The sequence below is a fragment of the Equus przewalskii genome, chromosome 3, assembly GCF_037783145.1.
Source record: "Equus przewalskii isolate Varuska chromosome 3, EquPr2, whole genome shotgun sequence".
NCBI lineage: Eukaryota > Metazoa > Chordata > Mammalia > Perissodactyla > Equidae > Equus > Equus przewalskii.
The window spans coordinates 19290533-19306540 of NC_091833.1; the positions used below are offsets into that span (position 1 = coordinate 19290533).

The 16008-nt window shown below is 39.2% G+C and overlaps 1 long non-coding RNA gene across 1 annotated transcript; it reads right to left on the bottom strand.

The window, feature by feature from the left end:
- Positions 1-8039: 8039 nt before the first annotated feature.
- On the bottom strand, positions 8040-11246 carry LOC103563762 (uncharacterized). Its single transcript, XR_547942.2, has 3 exons — positions 10914-11246; positions 8954-9015; positions 8040-8795 (listed from the first exon to the last, which is right to left on the bottom strand). It is a non-coding gene; the product is annotated as an uncharacterized lncRNA (long non-coding RNA).
- Between the last annotated feature and the right edge of the window lie 4762 nt (positions 11247-16008).

Consider the following 16008-nt stretch of genomic DNA (forward strand, 5'->3'; position numbering starts at 1 on the left):
CATGGGGATTGTATTGGATTTCTTCTTTAATTTCCTCAATGATCCGTTGGTTGTTCAGTAGCATGTTGTTTAATCTCTACATTTCTGCCCCTTTCCCAGCTTTATTCTTGTAGTTTATTTCTAGTTTCATAGCATTATGGTCAGAAAAGATGTTTGATATTATTTCAACCCTCTTGAATTTATTGAGGCTTGCTTTGTCTCCCAAGATATGGTCTATCCCTGAGAATGTTCCATGCGCACTTGAGAAGAATGTGTAACCTGCTGTTTTTGGATGGAGTGTTCTCTATATATCTATTAAGTCCATCTGGTCTAGTTTTTCATTTAATTCTACAATTTCCTTGTTGACTTTCCATCTGGATGATCTATCCATTGGTGTTAGTAGGGTGTTGAGGTCCCCTACTATTATTGTATCGTTGTTGATATCTCCTTTTAGTTTTGTTAATAGTTGCTTTACATACGTTGGTGCTCCTGTGTTGGGTGCGTATATATTTATAAGTGTTGTGTCTTCTTGGTGGAGTGTCCCTTTTATCATTATATACTCCCCTCTTTGTCTCTCTTTACCTGTCTTATCTTGAAGTCTACTTTGTCTGATATAAGTATGGTGACATCTGCTTTCTTATGTTCATTATTAGCTTGGAGTATCGTCTTCCATCCCTTTCACTCTGAGTCTGTGTTTGTCTTTGGGGCTGAGTTGTGTTTCCTGGAGGCAGCATATTGTTGGGTCTTGTTCTTTAATCCATCCTTCCACTCTGTGTCTTTTGATTGGAGAGTTCAATCCATTTACATTTAGAGTGATTATTGAAATGTGGGGGCCTAATGCTGCCATTTTATTGCTTGTTTCGGTTCTCTTGCATTTCCTTTATTTTTTTCATCCCATGATTTTTGGACTACCAATTCAGGTAGGTAGTTTTCTATATTGGCTTTCTTCTTGTTTGTAAGTTGTGTATTTATTCTTGTTATTTGTTTAGTGGTTACCATGTGGTTTGTATAAAACATCTCATAGATGAGATAGTCCATTTTCTGATAGCCTCTTATTTTCTTAGATTAAGCTGTTCCATCCCTATCCTCTTCCTCTTCTAGGTTGTTATTGTCAGATTTTTTTTTCTTCCTTCTTGTGTTGTGAGTTTGTGGTTAAAATGACAAGATTATATTTATTCTTGGTGTGTCCCTTCCTTTTTTTTTTTTTTTTTTAAAGATTTTATTTTTTCCTTTTTCTCCCCAAAGCCCCCCAGTACATAGTTGTATATTCTTTGTTGTGGGTCCTTCTAGTTGTAGCATGTGGGACACTGCCTCAGCGTGGTTTGATGAGCAGTGCCATGTCCGCGCCCAGGATTCCAACCAACGAAACACTGGGCTGCCTGCAGCGGAGCGCACAGACTTAACCACTCGGCCACGGGGCCAGCCCCAGTGTGTCCCTTCCTTTTATCTTTAATGTTATACTTTGCCTTTGCTAACCTATTCTGATGGAGAGCTGCAACCTTCTGATTTTGTTTTTCTACTATCTCCTTTGCTCTGGGTTTTGTAACCTCTTTCCTTTTTTTTGTTTTTTCAGGTATGAGGGTCTTTCTCATGGGGATTGTATGAAAATTAAATGAATTACTATTTCCAATGCCCTTAGTGTAGGGCTTGGCTCGTTGTAAGGATTCAGTAAGTGTAAGCTACTTTTTTTTTGAGGAAGATTAGTCCTGAGCTAACATCTGTTGCCAATCTTCCTCTTTTTCTTCCCCCTTCCCGAAGCCCCAGTACATAGTCGTATATCCTAGTTGTAGGTCCTTCTAGTTCTGCTGTGTGGGACGCTGCCTCAGCATGGCTTGTTGAGCAGAGCTAGGTCCGCACCCAGGATCCGAACTCATCCAGTGCCTGCCTGAAGTCTTTCCTCCTCTTCTCTATCAAAAATCTCATTTTTCTTTTTTTTTGTTAAGATATAACTTACGTAAAGTACATAAATATTAAGTATAAAGCTAGCTGAGTTTTTTCCACATTTTTCAAAGTCCTGCCATCATATAGTTGTCCCAACATCATCACTCTCTTCCTTACTCACCACAAATATCCAACTTATCTAAGGAATCTGCTCTGAGGAACTTCTGTACTTCATGCCCTCTCCCTGAGCACCAGCAGGAGGCAGTGTGGTATAGGGGAAACGCCACAGTCAGCATGTTAAGGACCATCAAGCTTGTCCTGGGCCAGCAACTTACTGGCTTGGGTAAGAAATTAACCTCTAGTAGCCTTGTTTTCCCCATCTGCTGAAGAGGACAGACTACCAAATGGACACTTTATAGGGTTGTAGTGAATATGAAATGAGATGACACCTATAAACAATGTCTTACATATGCCAATTAAATTAGTGAGGTTTTAAATATTAATAATACCCAGAGCCAACCCTGATGGCCTAGTGGTTAAAGATGGGCATGCTTCACTTCAGCAGACTGTGTTTGGTTCCTGGGCACAGAACCACACCACTCGTCTGTCAGTAGCCATGCTGTGGTGGGGGCTCACAAAGAAGAACTAGAAGGACTTACAGGCAGAATATACAATTGGGGCCTTGGGGAGGAAAAAAAAAAGAAGAGGAAGATTGGTAACAGATGTTAGCTCACGGCGAACCTTTCCCAGCAAAAAAAAAAAAAAAAAAATCCATTTTTTAGAAAGTCATCCTATGGAAATAATCATAAATAAGCACCAAGATTTAAGTATGAGGATTTTCATCACAGCATTACTTACAATGTACAAAAAATTAGAATTGAAAGGATCCAATAATAAAATTATTAAATAAGTCATTGTGTGTTTACAGTGAGGAATTTTACTCTGTGATAAAAATTATGCCTCCCTCTCATATAAATAAATAAATAAACAAACAAATAAATAAATAAATAATTATGTACCCAAAGATTATTTCATGCTCAAGATATAGTAAGAAGAGAAAAAGGATAGAAACATATAATGTGACCACAAATTTATGGAAATAATAATCACATAAAATTTTTTTTTGAGCACTTACTATTTTTCACTTACTATGCTAGGGTACTTTGCATCTCTTATTTCATTTAATCTTCACCAAGATCCTACAAAAAAGGTATTATTGTGCCAGTTTTACAGATGAATAAACAGGCTCCGGGAGGTCAAGTGACTTGCTCAAGATGTCATAATAGGTACACGCCGGAGTCAGATTTTAGATCCAGATCTGTTTGATATTAACTAAGAAAGAACGACAAGAGATTTCAAGTTTTCTTCCTTAGACTTTTCTATGTTTTCCCAATTTTTTACAAGGGGGAAAAGATCTCCAATAAATATTATCCTTTGTGAAGCCTCAGCGCGGTGCCTGATTCATAGAAGAGGCTCAGGAGAGCTCCAGAGTCTACCGACTTCCTGTCTAGGACAGAGCATTTCCTGTCGTGTGTTATGTGAGATTATCTCATGTGGTACACCGACTAACATTTTTAAAAATACTACTAATAATGAACTTTTTAAAACATGCATTTGAAATATGTCTATGTCATCAAGCCTGTCATCACTTGGATATAATGCTCAGGACAAAGCTCAAGTCGGTATTTAGGTTAAAAAAATGAGTCATCTAAAGAAAAGTATGATGTAAGTACAGGTGGCCCGTGGATATACCAAAAATCATGAAGGTAACCTGTGAATGCCAGAAGTCTGGGAAACACTGTTCTGGCTTCTGTGGGCTGGAGAAGAGCAGCAGAGGATGAAGCCCAGCATGGACTGGAGGTTCTTCAGGCCTTTCCATTCAGCACATGGAATGTTTGTGTCGTCACACATGGCTGGCATCTCCCAAATTCCCCAGGTGAAGGTTGTCTGTGATCATCCATTAGAGTTACAGAAATTCGATAAAGGAGGCCTTTGGGGTGGGAGCAGGAGACAATCTAGTTGGAAGGCTAAACGAGGGCATTGTGTTGAAGCCAAGTGCACCAAGCGTTGGATGTTAGCTTGAGAAAACATCAGTTGTCTGTAGCAAAGAATGGAGGAAGGGACTGATGGAAATAATGGGATATTAAACTCCAAAGCTGAGCCACTGATTGATATCACCTCTCAAATCTGGGGCCCTTATCCATGCAGGTCAGAGACTCAGAAATGATCTTAGGCATTTGCCTCTGCATTTATTGAGCTCTTGCTCTATGAGTCAAAGCTCTGTGGGTTCTAGGGGCACAAATATAATCTTGCTCTCAAGGAGTTCAAGGTCTAGATGGGGGACCAACATGTAAAAACAATGACACTATATTTTAATTTTGAGCAATGGTTAAGTATTACTTCTATAGCCACCCCCCCTCAAATAAATACTCCTAAAGTGCTCTTTTCAAGCCAAAGTCATAAGGAATAAATTAGGATTGTATGGGACAGTTGAAAGAATCTAGGCTGGGAGTCAGATGTATCTGGGTTGGAATTCCATCTCCACTGCTTTCTAAACTGGAGGTCTTCAAACTGGAGTTACATAGACCCCTGGGCATGAAGACTTTTCCAGGGGGATCGACCTTCATGTGTTGTCTTTCTTAAGACTTATCTGCCTGAGAACACTTCCCCATCATCTTTCTCCCACTTTGCAAAAGATAAGGCATACATCTGAATCTTACTGTGGTGTATATTATTATTATTATTATTATGTGAGATTTTATTTTTCCTTTTTCTCCCCAAAGCCCCCTCGTACATAGTTGTATATTTTTAGTTGTGGGTCCTTCTAGTTGTGACATGTGGGATGCTGCCTCAGCATGGCTTGATGAACAGTGCCATGTCTGTGCCCAGGATCCGAACGGGCGAAATGCTGGGCTGTGGTAGCAGAGCGCACAAACTTAACCACTCGGCCATGGGACCAGCCCCCTGTGGTATATATTATGACCTTAGAAACTGAATCTGGATGCAAACAAAAGCATAATTCAAAAGACTAATTAAGGTCCCAGTAACTACTCTCCCATTCATTTCATTGAGATGAATTTTCAATGGAAATAATTTTATGCTCCTTTGATCAATATTATTAGTGTATAACTAATAATTATAATGCTAACTTAAGCCCAAAGAAAATTGTTGATATTTAGAGCCTTATGATCATAGTATAGTGTATTTTTTAAGATTTTAAAATTTAAATGTGTAGTCATATATGGTTGCAGAATAATAGGTTGACGAATAAGGGACTTTCAAACATAAAAATATGTTACATTAGAGTAATACGTAGTGGGAGACAAGGGGAAAAAGAATGATTTAAAGTGTATGACTGTTCAAGAAGGGTTTGTCCATATTTTTTACTTTTTATTTATTTATTTATTTTACATTTACCAGTTTATTATAAGTGATATCATAAAAGATACAGATGAACAACCAGATGAAGATGGTCACAGGGTGAGGTCTGGAAGGGTCCTGAGTGCAGCTTCTGTCTTTGTGGAACTGTCCTGGCTCATATTTTTTTTTTTTTTAAGATTTTATTTTTTCCTTTTTGTCCCCAAAGCCCCCCGGTACATAGTTGTATATTCTTTGTTGTGGGTCCTTCTAGTTGTGGCATGTGGGACGCTGCCTCAGCGTGGTCTGATGAGCAGTGCCATGTCTGCGCCCAGGATTCGAACCAACGAAACACTGGGCCGCCTGCAGCGGAGCGCGTGAACTTAACCGCTCAGCCACGGGGCCAGCCCCTTGGCTCATATTTTTTAATGTTTAAAAGGATGGTGGTGGATATCAAATTGCTATGGTATTTGTGTTTCATTGGATATATTTATGACAGTGATATAACACTTTATTTTTAAATGTGAAAATCTATAATGTGCCAGAAATTACATCCTTTCCGTCTAGTTAAATGCATGATGAATCACCCCAGAAAGTTCCCTTGGGCCCCTTTCAAGTCAGTCCCCATCTCCTAATCACTGTTTGGGTTTTGGACATCTTAGTTTTGTCTGTTCTTGAATTTCATAGAAACGGAATCATATAGTAGGTACTCTTTGTGTCTGACTTCTTTTGTGCAATGATGGTTTTGAGATTCATCCATGTTGTTGCTTTCTATTGCTGAGTAGAGTTTCATTGTATGAAAAATCCACAATTTATTTATTCATTCTCCATAGATATGGGGTTGTTTCCAGTTGGGGGCAATTACAAATAAGGCCGCTGTAAGCATTCTTGTTCAAGTAAAAAAAAAAAAAAGGTAAATAAGATGAAAACTTTTAGATGTCAGCTTTAAAATGTGCAAGTGGATACATTCTTAGGTGATGATTTCTTTTGTTTTTCTTTTTTATTGTGCAGTATAACGTACATACAAAAGAATGCCAAACTGTTTTCCAAGGTCGTTCTACCATTTAACACTGCTGCCTTAGCCTAGTATTGCAACAATCTGAAGAGCATATAGTTATATTTGTTTTAAATATCTTCTCTCACTCTGTGATTTATCTGTTATACTCTTTATGGAGTACATTAATGAACCAAAATGTGTATCTTTAGTGTAATTGAAGCTATCATTCTTTTCCTTTAAATGAGGGCTGATAGTGGCTTGTTTAATAAATGTTTTCCAAATTCATTAGTCATGAAAATATAATTTTCACGTGTTGTCTTCTAAAAGGCTATAGATTCTTGCCTTTCGCATTTAAGTCTTTTATCCTCCTGGGGTTGATGTTTGTGTATGGCATGAAGTAGGGTCCAATTTCATTTTTTTCCCATATGGGTATCCAGCTATCCCAGCACCATTTATTAAAAGGAACTTTTCCGACTGTGTAGTGCCTCCTTTGTTATAAATTAAGTGGCCATAGATGTGTGTGTGTCTGTTTCTAAGGATACACAATTTTTCAAAATTATTTGATGAGATGTGCAAGCAAGAAAATGTGAAGATCATTCTACTAAACAAATGCTGTGACCTTTATCTAGTTATTTAACTTCTCTGAGTTTCCTGCACCGTTGAGAGAATAAAATGAGGTGAGGAAGTAAAGCGGCTAGAAGTTCTGACATAGTAAGCCTCAGGGAGCAGTAGTAGGAGTTTGTTTGGTTGGTTTTCGTTTTTTTCTGTTGTTATATTTCAAGTGCCATGGAGTGCGTGGAAACAACACCTGCTTGGGGCTGGAGTCATCAGGGAAAGAGCCCAGAGGATGTGACATTTGGGTGGGTCATGAATGACAGTGGAATCTGTCATCTCTTTTTATGTCTGCGATCTGTTGGCTGTTCATGGCAATTTCCCATGCATGTCTCATCTGCATTATACTTTCTCTGGCTTAGAAGGGCCCAGAGAGAAAGGACCATGTCCCACCCCACGCGTTGGCTTGTGGCGACCCCCAGTACCAGTGGCCTGAGAAGACCTAGAAGTTGTGCCTGCCCTATGTGTGTTAGACGTACCCACGTGTCACTGAGGGCAGGGCTAGGCTTTTAAAAAATTCCTGCAACTGTCGTGCTGCAGGATTCCTGAGTTTCACCTACACACTGCTCCCTCCCCAAACCCCAGCCGTCCGCCAACACACATACACCAACAAACTCACACCAACAAACTCACCCATTTGCCCCCAGCGCCACCACCCATGGGAGTGGCGAAATCCATACCACACCCCCGTACAATCTTGCCTCTGGGTGAGAGAGCATAGGGTCTTGTACACAGTAGGCACTCAACAAGCATTGGGTGAATAACAAATGAGGAACCATGTTAGGATTAGGAGATAGGAGCACACTCCTGTCTGCTGCAGTGTAGCAAGAAACGGGTGGATCATGTGGTCGCTGGCAGTCCGGAGTGTGCATTGGCATCACCATGCCGGGTGGGGCTGTTAAATATACAGATTCCTCCTCCCACCCTAACTCCTGAATTAGAACAGAGAAGGGATGTGCAGAGAGGAGCTCTTTTTAGTTAATTCTCTGGGACATTCTGGTTTTGATGCTCAGTCAGTTATGGGAATGATAGAATTACATTTGCATCCATTTGTCATCAAAAGTACCGATTTGGCAGTATCTATCAAAACTTAAAATTCACGCATCTTTGAACCTGCACTTCCTCCTACACTATCCTTTTCTCAAAAGTACAGGCACAAGGACATTCAGGGCAGCATTTTTGAAGCAGAGAAATACTTGAAACTGGAAAAATGTCCACTTACTCATTAAACAAATTTTATTGCGTATTCTTCTCATTATCCGGGACAGCAGTGAGTAATGACCACAACAAGTTAATAAAGTACCTACTCTTATAGAGATTTACATTTTAGTCCATCAGAGGAGGACTCAATGAATAATTTATGATACACCCAAGCAATGGAATATTATTCCTCCATCAAAAGGAATGAGTTTCACCAATATATACTGCTTTGAAAGGACGTTCAAGACATATTGTTTCTTAAAAAATTTAGGAAGCTTTTGAATGTATTGTCTACTCAAAATCAGTAAGATAAATTAAATAAAAAAGAGAAAAACAAGTTGCAGACCAGTGCATATAGCATTGCCCTATTTGTGTGTAAAAGATATATACATATGTGTAAATATATACATAGATACATGAATAGAAAATAATTGTGGAAGAATCTTCAAAAAAATTAACAGTTGTGCCTGGAAAGTGGGGTTGAGAGGGGGCAGATTTTGCTTTGATCATTATATGCTTTGATGCTGTTTAAACTTTTAACCGAAGGAACTATTACTTTCATAATTTTTTTGACTGTTAAAAAAAATTCCAGGGGTCGGCTTGTGGCCCAGTGGTTAAGCTCCTGTGCTCTGCTTCTGTGGCCCCTGGTTTCGCTGGTTCAGATCCTGGGCGCGGATATGGCATCCATCGTCAGGCCCTGCTGAGGCGGTGTCCCACATAGCACAACCAGAGGCACTCACAACTAGAAGATACAACTATGTCCTGGGGGCTTTTGGGGAGAAGAAGAAGAAGAGAAAAAGAAGATTGGCAATAGATGTTAGCTCAGGTGCCAATCTTTAAAACAAACGAACAAACAAAATTGCTATAACCTTGAGAGCCTGTGAGATTTTACATTTCCAGCAGGGGGCAGCAGTGATTCTCAATTACCTCTGACGTCAGCACAAAGCTGAAGATTAGTGTCCACAGATTTCCAATTCCAGGCCCAAATTCTGCACTTGGATCACCAGATTATAAAGGAAACAAAAAGCAACAGCTCAGAAATCTTAAAATAGTAGAGGAATTGTTGAGACAAACATTTCCTATACAGCTCTTTATTAACATCTGTGCACAAGTCTAAAGGTCCTTTTCTCTCTTTGGAACTTACAGTTTTCTCATCTGCTAAAATCAGAGCATTTGATGAGATACTCTTAAAAGGCCTCTTTCCAGCTCTAACATTCTATGGCTTTAAGAATCTAAATCAGCATCATGAAGGAACAAGCCCCACTACACTCTGAAATTAATTGGCTTATCAAAGAATCTGCTTTACAGCCCTTAGCTGATCAGGATGAATTACTACTGGTTTATCTTTAGTGTAGATCAAAGAATACTTTTTGGGGGTGCAAGGGAGGATGTTGATATTTATTCAATTCACGGATGAAGAAAAAGGAGAATTCTCCCACTCCATAAATGTTTAGCATGTGTATAAAGGTCGTAGGTCTGGTGTTTAGAAATTACACACAGGCTTACGAAAGAATCTTCACTGGGTTGGCCAAATGAAACAGCAGGCAATTGTAGAGAAATAAACACAAGTTAACATTTAACCACAAGTCCCTGTTCTTGCTGCTCCATCCTTCTTGATAGGAGGGACCTGAGAGAGTCAGCAGGCTCTGGCTGCTCTAGCAAGACGCTGGCTCCTCTGAGAACCCACCCATGTACCACTCTTAGAAAATACATACTTTTTTTTACGCATCTGAATCTTATGATCTGAATCTTTTCCAGCTATTTCTTCATGCCCCAACAGCAGTCCTCTTTTTACAGATAATCCTTTATAAACAATAAAACTTTTTTTTTCTTTTAACATTTGCCCAAGGTTACACCACTAGTAAGTGGCTGAGGCACCAAGACCCTCACACTTGACTGTGGCACTATAGGAAATGAGAGTACTCATGTCATCTACTTGTCATCTGGAAGCTGTATCTGCAAGAGTAGTTAGGTATAAGCATACAAAGTGAATGATTATTGCGTCTAGCTCACGTATATTAAGCACTCACTATGTGCTAGTTTCTGTAGGGTTCTGGGGAGAAGGGTATCAAAAGATGAATTAGACTTCATCATTGCACTTAAGAAACTTCTAGTTTTTGGAGGAGTGGGGAGCCAACAAGCAAACAAACATAACATGTAAAAGATAATAGGGAAATATAAATAATAATAAGAAAAAATCAGGCTAGTTAAATTCATGGGCTATGGAGTCCAGTTCTTAGCTGTGGGACCTCTAAGCCTTAGTTTCCTTGCTGTAAAATGGGGACACTAACAGCCTCTAGTGTAGGTAATTGCTGTGAGGGTTAATGATGTAGTGCCCTATTAAATTGCTTAGCATTGGCCCTGGCAGATGGAAAGACTTGTTGAATTGTTAGTTAATAATATTGTTTGATAAAGCTCCAGCAAAGTAAGAATCATGCATACAACCACATTTCTGGGATATTGACGCTTCTTTCTCAAATTTCTCTGAATCACTCAGCACGGAACAACCCATTTCCTTGAGGTTTAGTCTTCCCTCTGACATAGTTATCTTTTGATCCCACTAGAATGTCTCCAGTAAAGAAGGATGTGGCAAAGGGGCCCCAGCCCCTGTGCACCTGAAGCTTGGGCTACGTCACAGGGAAACAGAGCTGAGCCCGGGAATAGACCTCATGACAGGCAAAGCAAGAGAATCAACCTGGAGTGCTTGTCAGAAAATTTCTAGGTCCTACTCTCCAAGATTTTCATTCTGCTCCAAATTGAATTTCAATACATACTTTAATATTTTAATATGACTATAATCATAGGAAGGGTTTCACATGATTTTATCCTGCAATCATTTCCTTTCCCAGCCAGCTTATTTGTTGTTTTCTCCTAAACACTGACTCACCTCTTTCATCCTCAATCAAGGACATTGCTTTGATTTGCTCCAAGGCTGCCCCCTTCAGCTGCTGAGTCTTGGCATGAGGGCGTGTGAGTTCTTTCATCTTTTCATCTGCCTTCTGACAGCCATATGTAAACTAAAACTTCGCCTCTCTTCTAAAACCGACTGAAAACTTACCTCCTTCTGGAAGCCTTCCTTGCTGAGTTCTTTACTTTTGCGCTGTGTTCTGTGCTACCAATCCAACTGGAGTGGTTGGACTGTAACCAGGGAAGTGTTCTTACATGTTTGTTACGTGTGTGTAAGTTCTGGTTTTTCCCATTGAGGGCAGCATGTGTTTGTGGAGAGAGCAGGGACTCTGGAATCTGGCATGAATTCATAGAGCAGCACCACTCCTGAGTTCTCAAATTCATTCTGGCTGTCCTTTGTCACCTTGGGACTGCTGCTTTATTTTCGTGGGTTGTCGTCTTTCATCCCGGCTTCTCCAGGCAGCTCTGTCTTCCCCGCTTCACTTTACTTCTCTCCAAGAGTGGACAGAGGGCCCTCTTTCAACTTCTCAAAGCAAAACCAAGACCATACTGTGTGTCCACCATTTACTGTAGTGTCCTCATCTGTCAAAAGGGGATAATTATAAGCCCTTACTAAATTCTTGTAAGAATGAAATGAGATCAGGCATGTTTACGGAACCTGGCATACGGCAAGTCATGGCAGATACTTTAGGCTCATTTTCTTGAAATTCATTCCAATCCCTTTCTAGCTTGCTTTCTGAACTGCAGAGGCTGGAAAGCTAAACACTTACTCCATTGCTTAAACTCCTTTGCAGCTACGGTTCTGTTTGTGTTACAGATTCCACTATTGTGAGACTTTAGAACTGTGAGTTCTGTGGAGGAAGAGGCAAGTGTGAGGCATCCATTTTGCTGGTGCTGATCATGGCAAGGGCAACGTGATTCTGGAACCAGTAGCTGTGGTGACGGATTAGCAGTTCTGAAACTTCTGGATGGTGGCAGGGACTGTGGCTTGCTTGTCAACCCAGTTCTGCAGTGTAATTTTGGAAGTCATTCCTGGGTATTTAGCTTGGAGTCTATTTCTTAACTTTCCTAATGATTCTGTGAGCTCTCCATACACTTTAATAAATCTCTTTGTGCTTAAATTAGACAGTGAAGTCTGTTATGCTCAACGAAAAAGACTGATCAATACAAAGTGTTCAGTAAATGTTAGCTGTTACTATTATTTTAAAACTGTGTTGAAGGCTTGGTGATAAAGCAAGTAATTACATTTCAGGAAAGAAAATTTAAAACTAGCTACTAGATAAGACCACATAAAATAATTTCTACAGTAGCACTGTTCCATAGAGCTTTCTTTAATGATGGAAATGGTCTATATTTGTACCCAATATGATAGCCACTAGTTATATGTGGCTATTGAGCCCTTAGAATGTGGCTAGTATGACTCAGAAACTGAATTTTTAATTTGATTTAATTTTAATTCACTTGCATTTAAAAGTTAAGGACCACATGCAGTTGGTGGCTACTGTGTTGGACAGCACAGTCCTTGAGTTTCTTGGCCTTACCCTTCCACAAGGGTCTTTGACAGCCCTCCCTCTCTCTAGCCAAGGAACTTCTCAGTCAGCTCTTCCTAACCCCCAGTCTGAAGCCACATCTTAATAATTTGCAGAGGCGCAACATGCCCATGATAATGACAACTTTTATATGATAAGTTTAGGGTCTCACTGTCCCTGAACTCCATTCTAGGATTGCATATTGGCTTTTTATTTGCACAACCCAAAAGTTCATTCAGGTTTTTTTGCTAAAATGCAATCTGTCTCAAAAGCAAATCTCACTCTTCGCTTAGAGAAAGAAAACCATTTATTGCAGTAAATATATACATATAATTTCCCATCATTTCTAGATATTGAGTTTCAAAAAATATTGGGTTCCTATAACCGTTAGACAAGTGGTTTTCATATTAGAATCACTATAATAATTACTTGCCAGCCACACTCCAGACCAATTAAATTAGCACTGTGAGGAATGATTAAAGAGAACCAAAACTTCGTCTGCAACACTCTAATTTTTTCAAAAAAGAAGAATGTATTCCTATATTAACTAGTAATTAAAAGTTAATAAAATATAAGAAAAATAGTGGTAGGATTTTAAAAAGGGTAATTTATTGTGAGACAAGATAAATAATTATAAACTTGTTATTCAAAGCCTAACTTTTTTTTTTTTTTTTTCCATTTTGGTTGACTAGAGGCCCTGAGGAGACAGTAGTCATAGAACCATCGTCCAACAACTCTGGGGAGCTTCTAGAATACAACATCCACAAAGAGTGCAGATTTCAGTCAAGCTTCTCTTCGGTATTGCCACTTTCACATATTGTATGAATAAACCTGGATAATAAATCATAAATGTTTTATAGCCTTTCCTTCCGTATAACCAAACAAACAGGCAATCCAAGGGAAGCTGGGAAAAAAGACAAGGTGTTCAAGTTCAGCATCGGATGGTCTCTTTATCATGCTCCCCATCCCTCCACTTCCTCACACACAGATGTTCCCTGTGAATGAACTTGGCTCTATGCAATTCATACCAGAAGGGGATGGTCCCAAAAAGTTTGAAGAGAGGAACTCACATTTCCTGAAATGATTCTCTCTTGACATTCATTCAAATTTAGGAAGGAGCTGCCTAAGTCTTTTATAAGTGCCCGTGAAACATATGTGACTGAAGACTCATTTTATTTCCTTCTGGCCTTTCGGTGCCTCTTTCATCTTACCAGAGAGGTGTTCTGACTTTGGTGCATGCCTGCAGTGAGTGACAGCTGGGAGCCAGCCCTTTCCTCCTGCCCTGATTAAGAAACCATAGGGCGTTTCCCAAAACTTGAGGGCCCAGGTGCTTGGAAATACTGCCAAATACTTCTTCCAACTTAAAAAAAAATGTAATTATATCCATTAATTCTGGATTGGGTAACACAGTCAAGAATTTAAAAATTCAGAAAATACAAAGAGCAGAAAGTTCCTCTAACTGTGTCCCTCAGCTTCCCAGTTCCCTTCCCCAGTGCTACCAGTTTCTGGTATATCTTCTCCAAGATAGATATTTTACGCATATGTAAAAGAACACATTTATGTTTTCTTCCCTCCTTGATTATATTATTTTGCATTAACGATTGCACACTCTACAAACATCTTTTTCATATGTCTATTCTTTTCTCCCATCTCCGCCACTAGAATGGAAGCTCCATACGGGAAGGAACTTTATTTTGTATAATGCTGCATCCTCAGCACGTAGAGTTGTAGTTGCTTCGTAAGTATTTGTTGAAGAAGTGAATGAACACACACTGTTCTGCATCTTGCTTTTTGCACTTTGAAAATCATCTCCTTACAGTACGTAAGGAACTTCCTCATTTTTTTCATGACTGTAGAGTGTTCCAGTGTCTGGATTCATTATTATTTATTTAATCAGATCCCTACTGAAGGACATTCGTTTATTTCTAACCCTTGGCTATGAAAAATAATCCTGCTATTCATATCCCTGTGCAAACATCATGTCACACATGTGTGAGTATATTTATCTGTAAGAGAAACTCCTAAATGCAGAATAGTGGGGTCAAAATGTGAGGTGTAAGGTACATTTTGTCACCTTCTTTTTTTTTTTTACAATTTAACTCAAATTTTACTTTCCACGTCTGCTCAGCACAAGCCTTTGGCTCCAGCCAGGCTAGTTGTTTTTGTTTTTGTTTTTGTTTTTTTTATTGAAGTATAGTTGACATGTAATATATTAGTTTCAGGTGTACAACATAGCGATCTGACACTTGCATACATGATGAAATGATCACACAGCAAGTCTAGTAACCATTTGTCACCATACAAAGTTATTACAACATTACTGACTATATTCGCGATGTTGTACATTATGTCCCTGTGACTTATTTATTTTATAACTGGAAATTTGTACCTCTTAACCCCTTCATCTATTTCTCCCATCCCCCCACACCCTTCTTCTCTGCCAACCACTAGTTGCATCTATGAATTTGTTTCTGCTTTGTTTTGTTTGTTCATTAGTTTTGTTTTGTTTTGGTGAGGAAGGTTGGCCCCAAGCTAACGTCTGTTGCCAATCTTCCTCTTTTTGCTTGAGGAAGGTTGTTGCTGAAGTAACATTTGTGCCAGTCTTTCTCTATTTTGCATGTGGGATGCAGCCACAGCATGGCTTGATGAGTGGAGTGTAGGTCTGTGCCTGGGATCCAAACCCATGAACCCCAGGCTGCCGAAGCATAGCTCGTGAACCCAACCACTACGCCACTGGGCCAGCCCCTTGTTTTTTTTTTAGATTCTACATATAAGTGAAATCATACAGTATTTGTCTTTCTCTGTGTGACATGTCACTTAGCACAATATCCTCTAGGTCTATCCATATTGTTTAAATGGCAAGATTTCATTCTTTTTTATGGCTGAGTAATATTCTATTGTATATATATACCACGTCTTCTTTGTCCATTCATCTATTGATAGACACTTAGATTGTTTCCATATCTAGGCTATTGTGAATAATCCTGCAATGAACATGAGGGTGCATATATCTTTTCGAATTAGTGTTTTCATTTCTTTGGATAAATACTCAGACGTGGAATTGCTGGATAGTATGATAGTTCTATTTTTAATTTTTTGTGGCACTTCCACGCTGTTTTCCATATTGGGCGCACCAATTTACATTCTCACCAACAGTTTATGAGGATTCCTTGGCATCCTCGCCAACACTTGTTATTCATTGTCTGTTTGATAATAGGCATTCTGACAGATGTGAGGTGATATCTCATTATGGTTTTGATCTGCATTTCCCTGATGGCTAATGATGTAGAGCATCTTTTCATGTGTCTGTTGGCCATCTGTATGTCTTTATTGGAAAAATGTCTATTCAGCTCCTCCTCTGCCCATTTTTTAATTGTACTGTTTGTTTTTTTGATGTTGAGTCATATGAGTTCTTTGTATATTTTAAATATTAACTCCTTATCAGATATATCATTTGCAAATATTTTCTCCCATCCAGTAGGTTGCCTTCTTGTTTGGTTGATGGTTTCCTTTGCTGTGCAAAAGCCTTTTAGTTTGATGTTGTCT